The sequence below is a fragment of the Meles meles genome, chromosome 3, assembly GCF_922984935.1.
Source record: "Meles meles chromosome 3, mMelMel3.1 paternal haplotype, whole genome shotgun sequence".
Classification (NCBI taxonomy): domain Eukaryota; kingdom Metazoa; phylum Chordata; class Mammalia; order Carnivora; family Mustelidae; genus Meles; species Meles meles.
In genome coordinates, this window is record NC_060068.1 from 64,877,404 (window position 1) to 64,893,119 (window position 15,716).

The 15,716-nt window shown below is 37.4% G+C and overlaps 1 protein-coding gene across 3 annotated transcripts in view; it reads left to right on the forward strand.

The window, feature by feature from the left end:
- KIAA0825 (KIAA0825 ortholog) overlaps positions 1-15,716 on the forward strand; it is a 426,841-nt gene that overhangs the window by 1,797 nt on the left and 409,328 nt on the right. Inside the window, exon 1 of one of the 3 annotated variants that reach the window (XM_045999249.1) lies at positions 8,831-8,898. The exons of the other annotated variants lie outside the window; for them this stretch is intronic. The gene's annotated coding sequence lies outside the window, so the exon portion shown is untranslated. Of the gene's footprint in view, positions 1-8,830; positions 8,899-15,716 lie in introns of those variants that run through there. 3 annotated transcript variants of the gene reach the window in all.

The window sequence follows — 15,716 nt, forward strand, 5'->3', positions numbered from 1 at the left end:
TCATCATCACTCAAACAAATATAAATAATCTCAAGACCATCAGTGTATAGGTGACTCTAAGTCCAGAATATCAGATGTCTCTTTAGTCAGCTTTGCAGGCACATCTCACGCACACACACACACACACACACACACACACACACGTATGATGTGTATGAAGGAAAAAAATGAGTGAATGAGAACTTAATAAAAATTGAACTTCGTAATGCCTGTAAGGAATTATTATTTACTGGTTATTAGCAAAACTGTTATATTTCATTCTTGTGATCCTCAGACAGATGGTGCTTATCACACATTTTAAGGGAGTATTCTTAATTAAACATACCCATTTCAGTATTCTATTTTATATAGAGAAACAGAAATAGCCTAATTTCCAGGGAATTATTTTGCCTGAGAATAAATGAGAATAAAATTTCATTAAAATAATACTATTTATGTATTATAAATAACAATTTATAAAGTGTATCTTGTATAGACACAAGTATATTATGTATAGCTAGTCTCAAACACCGATGTGTTTTTTTTTTTACATTTATCAACTTCACTGTCTGAAAGATGTTTGCTTTACCTATCCCCTAGGTAGATCTCAGGGATGATTTGTTTTCAGTCAAATTTCAGTGCTTATGAAGATGGAGATTGTATCTGTTTTGTTCATTATCTCATATCTAGCATTTAGCTCTGTCTGGCATATAGTAGGGTCTCAATAAACATTAGTTGAAGGAATCATGATTACTTTTTAAAATGTTATTTACCCATAGAGAAGTATTTGTACATGCATTTTTAAAAAAGGGTTTTACCATATAAATCAATGCATACTTATCGTTACTCACTTTGATGCTGAAATGTAATGTCCACTCTATAGTCATCCATAAAATGGTATGTGGTCACCTGCAAAGAAAACTAGACAGTGAAATAGGAGATAAGAGAATACCTAGTATTGATTATTGCTTACTCTCTGCTATGTAGTGTTTTATCCTCACAGAACTATAGGGTAAGTATTATTATCCTCGTTTTACAGATGAGAAAAGATATACTTTGTAAATCGTTCTGTTACCAGTCATTAATTGCCAGAGCTGTGATGTCAACCATTGTTCACTTCAGAGGCCACTATCATAATCACTCTGCTATACTGCCTCCAACTGAATTTTAATCCTAGTTCATCTAACTAGATGTATACTCGGGGAAATTTTTTTCTGAGGATCATTTCTCAAATATTCAGAGTAATACTTGAGAGTCAGTTAAAGTCAGAGGATTTTACAGCTGGAAGGGACCTTATAGAATCTAACCCCAAAGGTGTTTTGTTTAAAATTTGAGAATATACAAAGCTAAAAGGAAAAAGAAGTGAAAAATTGCCCATGATTCTACTCCAGCCACAGCTCAGCACCTGCCTACTAGCCCTCCCCCTAGTCTGTTCATCTGATTAGGGAGCAATCCTTTCCTTCCTACTGAATCGACGCCTGTGACTCGGTTCAGGCCCAGTCAAAAATAGGAGAGGACCCTGAGGGGCCATCTAGCTTCCCATTTCTGGGGCTCCACTCTGAGAGGACGTGGGGGATTGGTTTATAAACACCTTGTTCTGATAAGGTGGGGGCTGAGCACTGACACCTAGTGGAGATGGCGCTAGGGTTTTGGTTTGGCTGGGGGTGGGGATTCTCTTAGGCTGTGAGGTCCTCCTGTTTTCTCCATGGCCCCTGTCCCTTTCTGTGACTCTGAGCAGCTACCTGCCCCTCTTTAAGCACCACTTTCCCTATCTGAAGTCACACTGTGGATTGGATAAGGGACACTTGGCTTTCTCTTCCCACAAGTGGCTCCAGGACCTCCATGACAGGGTCAGTCCTGGCTCTCCTCTTCCTGACCTGCTGGTGCCAGAGTCCCAGTATTGCCCCTTCTGGAAAAATCTTCCACGTGCCTTATCTACAGGGGAAAAAAGCAAACACCACCACCAAAACAAACAAACAAATGCCTCACCTGCCTTTCAGTATTTGAGAACAGCGCTGAGTTACTTCAGACCTCCGGCTCTGACTGACATACTGCCGACTACTGCGAGGCTGTTGTTCCTTTTTAGAAGCTGGGAAACAACCAGGAATTAATCATTAGAAGTGATGAATCTGCAGACTTCTGACTCACCTCATCACATCAGGTGATTCTGGTTAAGGAAAGTGTTTGAGTGGTACAGTCGAAAGACTGCAGTTGAATCAAGGATGAAGGTAAAAATCAGCATAGTAATATTAAAAAGCCTCTGGAAAATGAAAGAAATGGAAATGAAAGCCTCTATGAAAAGAACACTGCCTCCCAGGCTCAACTGCTGATATGTTTTTGGAGACAGGTTTTGAACCAGTGCTCCAGCTATTTGGTTAAAGAACAAGTAGATAAGGAGAGAGGTAGCTCAGGAAATAAATTGCTAATAGTGTGTCTGTAATGTGTATGTCTATGAAACATACCTAGCTGTTTAAATCATTTGGTGGATTCTTTGCTGAATAACATCCTCAAGAAAATTAGCTAAAACTAACAGACAAAAGACAGCGTCATTTTGATTAATTAGGAAAAGCAGTATAATGTAAAGTACCTAAATTCAGAGAAGACACGCATATAAGCTCAAATTCATGGACTTATGTATGTTCTGGGAAGAGTTACTTACGTTCTTTGAGCCCTAATTTGTTCATTTGTCAAGTGGTATTATCAAGTTTACGAATTTATTAGAATTAAGTTTGATAGTGTGTGAAAGCACACAGGCATCAGAAAAATGTTATTAGGGATTTGTCTAGTTTTGTTGTGGCTAATATAACCTAATTGCTTTAAAATAAGGTGGGGGACACCTGGGTGGCTCAGTCGATTAAGTGTCCAACTCTTGATTTTAGCTCAGAACTTGATCTTAGGGTCGTGATTTTGAGCCCTGTGTTGGGCTGCACACTGGGTATAGATCCTACTTAAAAGAAACAAAATAAGGGGCGCCTGGGTGCCTCAGTGGATTGAGCCGCTGCCTTCGGCTCAGGTCATGATCTCAGGGTCCTGGGATCGAGCCCCGCATCGGGCTCTCTGCTCCGCAGGGAGCCTGCTTCCTCCTCTCTCTCTGCCTGCCTCTCTGCCTACTTGTGATCTCTCTCTCTCTGTCAATTAAATAAATAAAATCTTTAAAAAAAAAAAAAGAAGCAAAATAAGGTCTGGGGCTCCAACTGTGAAGTCAAACAGTTCAAATCCTAGGTCTGTCACTAGTTGTGTGACTCTGGGAAAGTTACTTTTCTGCTCTTAGTGTTTGTTTCCTTATTTGTAAAACGGAAATAGTAATAAGGTGTTCATAAGCCTTGTGTGAAGATTAAATAATGATGCATACAGTTTAATAAGGTGGTTGGACTTGTAAACGCTTTCTTTGTTGACTCAGATTCCTAGAAATGCAGATACTAAGAGGGGATTAGATGTGCTAGATGCTTACTGGGGGAAAGGTCTGTGAAGGATAAAAGAGAAGGAAGCAAGAACAGGATGGAAGTGCCTCCAGGCCTCAATGCAGGTCAGACAACCTGTGAAGAGGAGGAAAGGAGAAAGGGAGAGGTGAAAGAAAGTGAAAAGAATGTCAAACTGCCACACCATTCGAGAAAAGCTTCAGTGAGCCAACGGGGAATAAGTGTCTCAAAATCATCTGTTAGAGGAATCCCATACTTCCACAGTGCTCAATATCATGTTAACTGTTAATAAAAATAACTAGTAGTTGTCACATGCTAACATTCACAGGTGTGTTTCAGTTTCAACTCTAGACTTTTACTGCTTGCCCCAACTTCTAAGAAAGGTACAGTCTCAGAGGTACATGTTCTTAGATGAATAACTTCTTGTATTTTGTAGTATACTTTTGTTTGCCAGAGAGCAGCTAAGCAACCAAAAGTTCCAAATAACAGTTAGAAATTAAACATTACCTAAGCAACTGATTTTTGACATGAGGTAAACAATATGCTGTTTACATTTCTAAATTCAGGCAGCCAGTAAATACAAAATCCCCAAAACCTGAGTAATGTTAATGTCCATAGTTTAAACATTAGCCCAAATGTGAATATCCATTTTTCTTCCTCCCCAAAGATAATTCTGTAGTTAAAAAGATCATGATATTATGCTTTACTAGGTCACCTCTACACTCTTTTGTTGTTCTTAATAAGCAACTGTAGACATCAGTCAATTTGGTACTTTTCAAATGGCAGGTTATAATCCATCAATTTGGTGACAACTAGCCTGCATTTTTATTTTAGATGTAAAGTGGCTTTAGGACTTGAATATAAAATGTGTTTGTTACTGTGAATTAGAGTCGAATTTTAAAGCAAGAGATTTAGACTAACTTTCATACCCTACATGAGGAAATGAAGATTAAAGAGGTATTTTAACTTGCCCAGATAACTCGTGAAACGTGTGTCTTGAGCCAAAAGGTCTTAGGAATCTAAATTTAGGGCTCTTTTTCATCATGCTTCCAAGAAAAGACTTGTTGTTTGCTCTATTTAGGGGATATAATTACTCTATTTTCTAGTTGGTTAATATGGCCATCCTTTTCTGTCACTTAGATTATTTGCTTGCTAAGATTTACTGAAAAGGCTCTTCTCTGACTCTGACCATTCAGAGAGGTTGTACAGCTGAAGTTGTTTCTAGCAGTTAGCAGCCATGCCATATCGCCTGAAATTACTTTCCATTTTCCCTTTGGGGAACGCAGCTAATCCAACAGTGTAAGTCTGAAGTTTACCTAATTTAAACTGAGGAGTAATACGAGCTATTTTGAAGTGCATGCTACTGAAGAAGTCTTAGTTTTTACTAATACCAGTGAATATTATTCTTTGTTTCATTGTCATGACATTCTTTACCCATGTTCCTTGTTTTTTTTAGACTTCAGTTCACTAAATAATATTTTTAAATGGAAATTTGTTGTATAATCCAGGTGATAATTTATTCCTTTGTAATTTGGTAAAGCATCAATTATTTCATTTTTTATCCATAACTGCTCTCAAAAATGCCTGTGGGCTATTTAGCTCCTCAGGGGTGAGCTCTGTCTGCTAACCACAGATTTGACTGGAAAAGAGTTTGGGGCTCTTTGTATATGGAGCCCTCCTTCCATGCCCTCTTCTTATGTGACCTTCTCTACCCTGGTATCAGTGAGGCTGCCTAAGCTTATTCCTTTGATGAACTTTTATCTGATCATGACCTTCCTGGGACTTTATCATTTATCTTCCTCAGCAGTTCTCAAACTTTTAGTTTAGGAGGCTTTTACACTCTTAAAAATTAAAAATTACTACTGACCTCAAAGAGTTTTTATGTATGTAATTCTATCTACTTACCTTTATTATATTATAAATTAAAATTCACTTTTTAAAAAGTAGTTAATTCAAATAAATAAAGCCTTATGTGTTAACATATAGAGCATTTTTAAAAAATGATATTTTCCCAAAGAAAGTTTTTGTGGAAGAGTGACATCATTCCATGTTTTTTGCGTTGTCTTTAATGTCTGCCTTAAAGAAGAGAGCTGAATTCTCAGATCTGCTCTTTTTTTTTTTTTTTTAAGATTTTATTCATTCATTTGACAGACAGAGATCACAAGTAGGCAGAGAGGCAGGCAGGGAGAGAGAGGGGGAAGCAGGCTCCCTGCTGAGCAGAGAGCCTGATGTGGGGCTCCATCCCAGGACCCTGGGATTACGACCTGAGCCAAAGGCAGAGGTTTTAACACACTGAGCCACCCAGGTGCCCCATATAAAACTTTTAAAATGTATTATGAATACATATTCTTATAATTCCAAAGTTACTAATAAAGAGGGTTTTTTTTGTTTTTGTTTTTGTTTGGTTTTGTTTTGTCCTTTTGTTGTTGTTGTTGTTACTCTTTTTAAGTTCTTTGAAATTTTTTCCCCTTGGACTCTTATATTTAGTTTCTTTTTATTTTAATTAAATTTTTAAATTTTTTTTATAAACATATAATGTATTTTTATCCCCAGAGGTACAGGTCTGTGAATAGCCAGGTTTACACACTTCATAGAACTCACCATAGCACATACCCTCCCCAATGTTCATAATCCCACCCCCCTCTCCCGGCCCTGCTCCCCCCAGCAACCCTCAGTTTGTTTTGTGGGATTAAGAGTCACTTATGGTTTGTCTCCCTTCCAATCCCATCTTGTTTCATTTATTCTTTTCCTACTCCCCAAACCCCCCACATTGCATCTCCACTTCCTCATATTAGGGAGATCGTATGATAGTTGTGTTTCTCTGATTGACTTATTTTGCTAAGCATAATACCCTCTAGTTACATCCATGTCGTCGCAAATGGCAAGATTTCATTTCTTTTGATGGCTGCATAGTATTCCATTGTGTATATATGCCACATCTTCTTTATCCATTCATCTGTTGATGGACATCTAGGTTCTTTCCATAGTTTGGCTATTGTGGACATTGCTACTATAAACATTCAGGTACACGTGCCCCTTTGGATCACTACATTTGTATCTTTAGGGTAAATACCTGGTAGTGCAATTGCTGTGTCATAGGGTAGCTCTATTTTCAACTTTTTGAGGACTCTAACCCTACACCTAAAGGAGCTAGAGAAAGAACAACAAAGAAAGCCTCAGCCCAGCAGGAGAAGAGAAATCATAAAGATCAGAGCAGAAATCAATGAAATAGAAACCAAAAAAACAATAGAACAAATCAACGAAACTAGGAGCTGGTTCTTTGAAAGAATTAATAAGATTGATAAACCCCTGGCCAGACTTATCAAAAAGAAAAGAGAAAGGACCCAAATAAATAAAATCATGAATGAAAAAGGAGAGATCACAACCAACACCAAAGAAATACAATTATAAGAACATATTATGAACAACTCTGTGGCAACAAATTTGACAATCTGGAAGAAATGGATGCATTCCTGGAGACATATAAACTACCACAACTGAACCAGGAAGAAATAGAAAACCTGAATAGACCTATAACCAGTAAGGAGATTGAAACAGTCATCAAAAATCTCCAAACAAACAAAAGTCCAGGGCCAGACGGCTTTCCAGGGGAATTCTACCAAACATTTAAAGAAGAATTAATCCCTATTCTCCTGAAACTGTTCCAAAAAATAGAAATGGAAGGAAAACTTCCAAACTCATTTTATGAGGCCAGCATCACCTTGATCCCAAAACCAGACAAGGATCCCATCAAAAAAGAGAATTACAGACCAATATCCTTGATGAACACAGATGCAAAAATTCTCACCAAAGGCGAACCATAAGAGACTATGTACTCTGAAAAACAACCTGAGGGTTTTGAAGGGTCGGGGGTGGGAGGTTGGGGGAACAGGTGGTGGGTAATAGGGAGGGCACGTATTGCATGGAGCACTGGGTATTGTGCAAAAACAATGAATAGTGTTACGCTGAAAAAAAATAAATAAATTGAGTAAAATAGATCTAAAAAAAAAAAAATTCTCACCAAAATACTAGCCAATAGGATCCAACAGTACATTAAAAAGATTATTCACCATGACCAAGTGGGATTTATTCCAGGGCTGCAAGTTTGGTTCAACATCTATAAATCAATCAATGTGATACAATACATTAATAAAAGAAAGAACAAAAACCATATGATACTCTCAATAGATGCTGAAAAAGCATCAGGTCTGCTCTTCTTTTCACACTGTTGTGATATGTTGTTTTGAGTTGAAGTAAGTGAACAAAATCCAAACTTATACAGACTTGCAGCTGAAAAAGAAAGGAGTATTTTAGTGGCCTTTTCAGGTAATTGTGGAATGTTTTTCTTTGATCCTATACCTAAATTTACTAAGTGGTGGTTTCTTTTTTTCTTTTCTTTTTTTTTTTTAAGATTTTATTTATTTATTTGACAGATGACAAGTAGGCAGAGAGGCAGGCAGAGTGAGAGGGGTGAAGCAGGCTCGCTGCCGAGCAGAGAGCCCGATGTGGGGCTCGACCCTGGAACCCCAGGATCATGACCTGAGCCGAAGGCAGAGGTTTTAACCCACTGAGCCACCCAGGCGCCCCTAAGTGGTGGTTTCTTAAAGTTGAATTACAATGTGATATCTGAAACCCTATCACTGAACTTTTTGTAATCTGTAACTTTAAAATGTCCTTGGTCTATCTTGCATTTTTAATGACTCTTACATTCATGTGATTTTTTTATATAATGCACTGGCCATGTGCAAATACTGATTCATTGAGGTAAGCTGATCTTCCAAATCATAATGCATTTCATTATGTTATCAAAAAATCCTATTGATATTATCTGCAGTCTCATCAGGAAAATTTAAAAATATTAGGAATCTGTCCATCTGACAGTATGTGAATTTTCCAGACTTCTTACTTTTGCTTTGAAAACTCTAATTTCATCATTGAAAACAAATGCTGTCTAAAGTTTTCCTTGAAGTGAGAGCTCAAATTGGTTGATTTTGAAACAAATGTGTGGTGTACTCAAAGGTTGATCTAATAACATTACTAATTTTTACTGCCTCATTGAAGACATTGCTAAGTAAACCTGGCTTTGCTTTTTATTATAGCTGTGGAAAAAATATGACGGTAAGCAGGATAAGTCCCCCCTGCCCCAGATGCCTACATCCTGATCCCTGGAACCTGTGACTATGTTAGGTTATAGCACAAAGAAGAATTTAAGATGCTGATCAGTTTACCTTAAAATATTGAGATTATCCTGGATTATCCAAATCGGTCCAGTGTAATCACAGTGGTTCTCAAAAGTGGACGAAGGAGGCTGAAGAGGAATTCAGAGTAATCCAATATGAAAAGGACTCAACCCACAGAGCTAAATAGAAAATGAAGGAAGTGGGCCATGAGCCAAGGAATGAGAGCAGCTTCTAAAAGCTACAAATGCAAGAAAACAATGCATCCTCTTCAGAGCTTCCCGAAAGGAATGCAATTCTCCTGACCATTTCCTTTTAGCCTGGTGAGACCCATTTTAAGACTTCTAACCTAGAGAACTGTAAGATAATGTATTTCTGTGGTTTTCGGACAGTAAATTTGTGGGAAGTAATTATAACAGCAATAGAAAGCCATACAACTAACACAGTTTGGGGACTGCAGTCTGGGCCTGGGCATCATTGCTTTTGCATGATTAGTACAAATGTCAAACCTAGTGAATGGCATATGTCGTATTATTATGAAAACAGTTTTGAACTTTTGAATCCCATCAAAGAACACTGGGACGCCATCAAAAATCTGTGTACCACACTTTAACTTCTCTTTTGTGCTTCCTTTGTGTACCACTTGATTTGGTACTAAGATGCAAAAATTAAGAAGGCACAGTCCGATCTTACGAAGATTCAGTTTAAGGGTACCTGGGTGCCTCAGTCGGTTAAGCATTGGACTCTTGGCTTCAACTAGGCAACTAGGCCATGATCTCATGGGTCATGGCATCCAGTGCACCCCCCCCACCCACCCGCCACACACACACTGGGGAGTCAGCTTAAAGATTCTCTCCCTCTGTTCCTCCCCCTCACTCATGCAAGCACATGCATACTTGCTGGTCCTCTCTCTCTCTCTCTCAAACAAAATCTTTCTTTTTTTTTAAGATTTTATTTATTTATTTAACAGATAGAGATCACAAGTAGGCAGAGAGATAGGCAGAGAAAGAGGGGAAGCAGGCTTCCCACTGAGCAGGGAGCCTGATGTAGGGCTCAATCCCAGAACCCTGGGACAATGACCTGAGCTGAAGACAGAGGCTTTAACCCACTGAGCCACCCAGGTGCCCCTCTCAAACAAAATCTTAAAAAAAAGATTCACTTTAATGGATTGGGAGTTGTAAGCAAATCAGTGATTACAGATAGCACAGAATGACTGGTGCCCTAACTAGTACACTTCAGTGAAGTAAAGAGTTTTCATGTGCTTTCAGTCTAAAGGGAGATACTACAAAAATAATTACAAAATTCAAAGTGCTGTTAAGTATTCCCACTGACAGGATGAGGGAGAGATGTTTACATTCCCACTAGCAGATTCTGAGGGTTTTGGTTTCTCCACATCTTCCCCAATACTTGTTATTGTCTTTCTTTTGATTATAGCCGTTCTAGTGAGTTGTGAAGTGTTATCTTTTGTGGTCTCAATTTACTTTTAGCTAATAATGTGAGCATCATTTAACTTACATATTGGCCATTTTTATATCCTTGGAGAAATGTCTGTTCAAATCCTTTGCCTTTTTAAAATTGAATTACCTGCCATCTTATTGTTGAGCTATAATAGTTCTTTATAGGTCCTGGTATACTATTCCCTTATCAGATATTTGATTGGCAAACATTTTCTCCCATTCTACAGATTATTGTTTCACTTTATTGATGGTGTCCTTTGAAGCACAGTTTTTAATTTTTATGAAATCCAGTTTACCGGTTTTTTTCTTTTGTTGATTCTGCTTTTGGTGTTTTATTTAAGAAACCGTTGCCTAACCTAAGGTCAAGGAGAGTCTTACCAGTGATTTCTTTTAAAAATTTTCTATTCTTCAGTGCTTATATTTAGGTGTTTGGTCAATTTTGAGTTAATTTTTATATATCTTGTGATCGAAGAGTCTGACAGTTCTTTTGGGTGTTGGTATTAAGTTGTCTCACCAACATTTCTTGAAAAGACTTACCTTTGCCTATTGAATTTTCTTGAAATTCTCATAAAAAAATCAACTGGACATGCAGGGGTTTAAAACTGGACTATAAATTCTATTCCATTGATTATATGTCTCTCCTTAAGTCTTAATTATGAAGCTCTATGGTAAGCTTGGAAAAATGGGAAATGTGACTTCTCTTTGTTCTTTTTCAAGACTGGTTTTGCTATTCTGGGTTCCGGGCATTTCCATCTGAATTTTAAGACCGGTTTGTTAATTTCTGCAAAATAAGCATCTGAGATTTTGATAGGGTTTGCATTCATTCTGTACGTTGATTTAGGAGGTTTTGCTGCTTTAACGTTATTATATCCTTCAGTCCATAAGACATGGACTTTTCATTTATTTAGGTCTATGTTAGGTTTTTGAAATGAGGTTTTGTACTATGAAATGAATGTTTTGCCCGCCTTTTGTTAAATTTTTCCAAACTATTTTATTCTACTTGATGCTGTTGTAAATGAAATTATTTTCCTAACTTTTTCAAATTCAGTTCACTTCAGTGCTAGCATATAGAAATAAAATTGATTTTTGTTTATTAGTCTGATGTTTTACAAATTTTGCTGAATGTATTTAACTCCAATATTTTGGATTTTTTTTTTAAAGAGTTCCTTAGAGTTTTCTACATATGAGATTGTGTCATCTATAAAGATATTTTTACTTCTTCCCTTTAAATCTGGACGCCTTTTATTTACTTTGTTGCCTAATGGCCTTGACTAGAACTTCCAGTACAGTGTTGAATAGAAGAGTTAAAAATGGACCTTCTTGTCTTTTTCCTGATGTTAGGGGCAAAGCTTTCAGCCTTTAACCATTAAGTATGAGGTCAACTGTGGGTTCTATTCCTAGTTTGTTGAGTGTTTTTCACCATGAAAGGGTATTGGATTTCAACACATTCTTCTCTGCATCTGTTCAGAGCATCATGTAGTTTTGTTCTTTATTCTACTAGTAAAGTGTATTGCATTGATTCATTTTCTTGTGTTGATTAAACCTTACATTCCTGTGATGAGTCCTGCTTAGTCATGGTGTATAATTCTTCTCACATGTTGCTGGATTCAGTTGGCTCTATTTTGTTGAGTATTTTTGCCTCTATTTTCATAAGAACTGTTGGTTTATAGTTTTCTTTTCTTGTAATGTTTTTGTCTGGTTTTGGTATCAAGGGTAATACTGACCTGAGAGAATGAGTTCTGTCCTCCTCTATTTTTTGGAAGAATTTGTGAAGGATTGGTGCTAATTCTTTAAATATTTGGTAGCATTCACCACTAAAGCCACCTGGCCCTGGCTTCTTTTTGTGGTAAGGTTTCTGATTATTTTCATTCTGTTTGTTACAGGTCTATGCATAATTTTTTTTTTTTTTAATTTTCAGTCATTTCACTTGGTGTCTTTCTAGGAGTTTGTCTAGATTTTATAATTTGATAATATACAGTTGTTTATAGTATCCTCTTATAATCTCTTATTTCTCTAATGTCAGTAATGTTCCCACTTTAATTCATAGTTTTAATAATTTGAGTCATCCCTTGTTTTTGGGGGGGTTCAGTCTAGCTAAAGTTTTGTCAACTTTGTTCACCTTTTCAAAGACTCAATTTTAGTTTCAGTGATTTTTTTTTCTGTTTTTTTCTCTTCTCTTTTTATTTACCTCAGATCTAGTCTTTATTGTTTCCTTCTGCTTGTTTTGTGTTTAACTTGATCTTTTTCTATTTTCTGAAGGTTGGGAGTTAAGGTATTGATTTTACATCTTTTTTAAATACAGGTGTTTAGTTTGCTGTTTTATTTTCTTGTAGTATATCTGGCTTTGTTAGGGTAATACTGCCATTGTAGAGTGAGGAAGATTTCTTTCCTTTGTTTTCTGAGTTTGTGAATTATTGGTATTACTTCATTTTTTTATTTCATTTTTTAATTTTTATTTACCATTGAAGTCTTTGGGACTTTTCCTTGTGGTAAGATTTTGAATGACTAATTCATTGTCTTATTGTAGGTCTATACAGTGTTCACATTATTTCTTAAGTCAGTTTTGGTCATTTACATCTTTCTAAGAATGTTTCTATTTCATCTGTGTGTCTGATTTATTAGCATAAAGTTGTTCATTGTGCTGTCTTATAATCCTTTTGATTTCTGTATGGTCAATAGTGACATTTTCATTTGCTATCTTGGTAATTTGTGTCTTTTTTCTTTTTTTAAAAAGTATTTATTTTAGAGACAAAGAGAGTCTGCTCAAGCTGGGGGAGGGGTAGAGGGAGACTTCAAGCAGAGTCCCTGAAGAGTGTAGAGCCTGTGTGGGGCTTGATGATCTCACAACCCTGAGGTCATGACCTGAGCTGAGATCAAGAGTTGGACCCTTAACTCACTGAGCTACCCAGGTGCCCCTGGTTTTGTTTGTTTGTTTGTTTTGTTTTGTTTTTAAATTCTTTTTTTTTCTTTTTCTTTTTTTTTTTAATTTATTTATTTTTTCAGCGTAACAGTATTCATTGTTTTTGCACAACACCCAGTGCTCCATGCAAAACGTGCCTTCCCTATTACCCACCACCTGTTCCCCCAAACTCCCACCCCTGACCCTTCAAAACCCTCAGGTTGTTTTTCAGAGTCCATAGTCTCTTATGGTTCACCTCCCCTTCCAATTTTTTTTTTTATAAACATATAATGTATTTTTATCCCCAGGGGTACAGGTCTGTGAATCACCAGGTTTACACACTTCACAGCACTCACGATAGCACATACCCTCCCCAATGTCCATAACCCCCTACCCCTCTCCCAACCCCACCTCCCCCCAGCAACCCCCAGTTTGTTTTGTGAGATTAAGAGTCACTTCTGGTTTGTCTCCCTCCCAATCCCATCTTGTTTCATTTATTCTTCTCCTATCCCCCTAACCCCCCATCTTGCTTCTCCATGTCCTCAGATCAGGGAGATCATATGATAGTTGTCTTTCTCCAATTGACTTATTTCACTAAGCATGATACGCTCTAGTTCCATCCACGTCATCCCAAATGGCAAGATTTCATTTCTTTTGATGGCTGCATAGTATTCCATTGTGTATATATACCACATCTTCTTTATCCATTCATCTGTTGATGGACATCTAGGTTCTTTCCACAGTTTGGCTATTGTAGACATTGCTGCTATAAACATTCGGGTACACGTGCCATAAATTCTTTTTTTTTTTTAAAGATTTTATTTATTTATTTGACAGACTGAGAGAGATCACAAGTAGGCAGAGAGGCAGGCAGAGAGAGAGGAAGGGAAGCAGGCTCCCTGCTGAGCAGAGAGCCCAATGCGGGGCTCGATCCCAGGACCCTGAGATCAAGACCTGAGCCGAAGGCAGAGGCTTAACCCACTGAACCACCAAGGCGCCCCTTCAAATACTATTTTTAAAGCCTATTTTGTTTACTATAAGTGCAGAAACTAGCTATATTAAAGTTACTGTTTGCATGGAATACCTTTTTCGGTTCTTTTACTTTGAATCTATTTTTTGTCATTGAATGTAAGATAAATCTTTGTAAATGACACATGGTAGGATGTTGCTTTTTTATCTACTTTGATGATTTATTTTAATTTTAATTTTAGTTTTTTAAGTTTTTTTATTTATTTGAGAGAGATCAGAGAGAGAGAGAGAGCAAGAGTGCACAAGCAGGGGGTGAGGGGTAGAGGGAGAAGCAGACTCCATGCTAAGCAGGGAGCCTGATGGAGGTCTTGATCCCAGTCTGCTGGGATAATGACCTGAGCTGAAGGCAGATGCTTATGTGACTTAGCCACCCAGGGACCCTAATTTTAATTTTTTTTTAAGATGTTTATTTTTCAGTAATGTCTACATCGAACATGGGGCTCAAACTCACAACCCTGAGATGAAGAGTCACATGCTGTACTGACTGAACAAGCCAGGCACCTCTTACATTGATAATTTCTGCCTTTTGATTTAGGTGTTTAGACCATTCATATTTAATATACTTATTAGTATGGTTTGGTGTATATTTTCCATTTTGCTATATTTTTAATGATTCCTGTGTTTTTTCTTTGAGGCTTATTTTATTTTATTTATTTTTAGATTTTTAAATTAATATATAACGTATTATATGCCTCAGGGGTACAGGTCTGTGAATCATCAGGCTTACACATTTCACAACATTCACCATAGCACATACCCTCCCCAATGTCCATAATGCAGCTACCCTATCCTTCCTCCCCCATCCCCCAGCAGCTCTCAGTTTGTTTCGTGAGATTCAGAGTCTCTGATGGTTTGTCACCCTCCTGATCCCAACTTGTTTCATTTTGTCCTTCCCTACCCCCACGACCACCCGCCTTGCCTCTCAAATTCTTCATGTCAGAGAGATTATATGATAATTGGCTTTTTCTGATTGACTTATTTCGCTTAGCATAATACCCTCTGGTTCTATCCACGTCATTGCAAATGGCATGATTTCATATTTTTGATGGCTGCATTATATTCCATTGTGTATATATATACCACATTTTCTTTATCCATTCATATGTTGATGGACATCTAGGATCTTTCCATAGTTTGGCTATTGTGAACATTGCTGCTATAAACATTAGGATGCAAGTGCCCTTTCGGATCACTACATTTGTGTCTTTAGGGTAAATACCCAGTAGTGTGATTGCTGGGTCATAGGGTAGCTCTATTTTCAACTTTTTGAGGAACCTTCATACTGTTTTTCAGAGTGGCTGCACCAGCTTGCATTCCCACTAACAGTGTATGAGGGTTCCCTTTCTCCACATCCTTGCCAGCATCTGTCATTTCCTGACTTGTTAATTTTAGCCATTCCTGACTGGTGTGAGGTGGTATCTCACTGTGGTTTTGATTTGTATTTCCCTGATGCTGAGTGATATTGAGTACTTTTTCATGTGTCTGTTGGCCATCTGGATGTCTTCTTTGCAGAAATGTCTGTTCATGTCTTCTGCCCATTTCTTGATTGGATTATTTGTTCTTTGGGTGTTGAGTTTGATGAATTCTTTCTAGATTTTGGATACTAGCCCTTTATCTGATATGTGTTTGCAGATATCTTCTCCCATTCTGTCAGTTGTCTTTTGGTTTTTTTGACTGTTTCCTTCACTGTGCAAAACCTTTTTATTTTGATGAAGTCCCAATAGTTCATTTTTGTCCTTGTTTCCCTTGCCTCTGG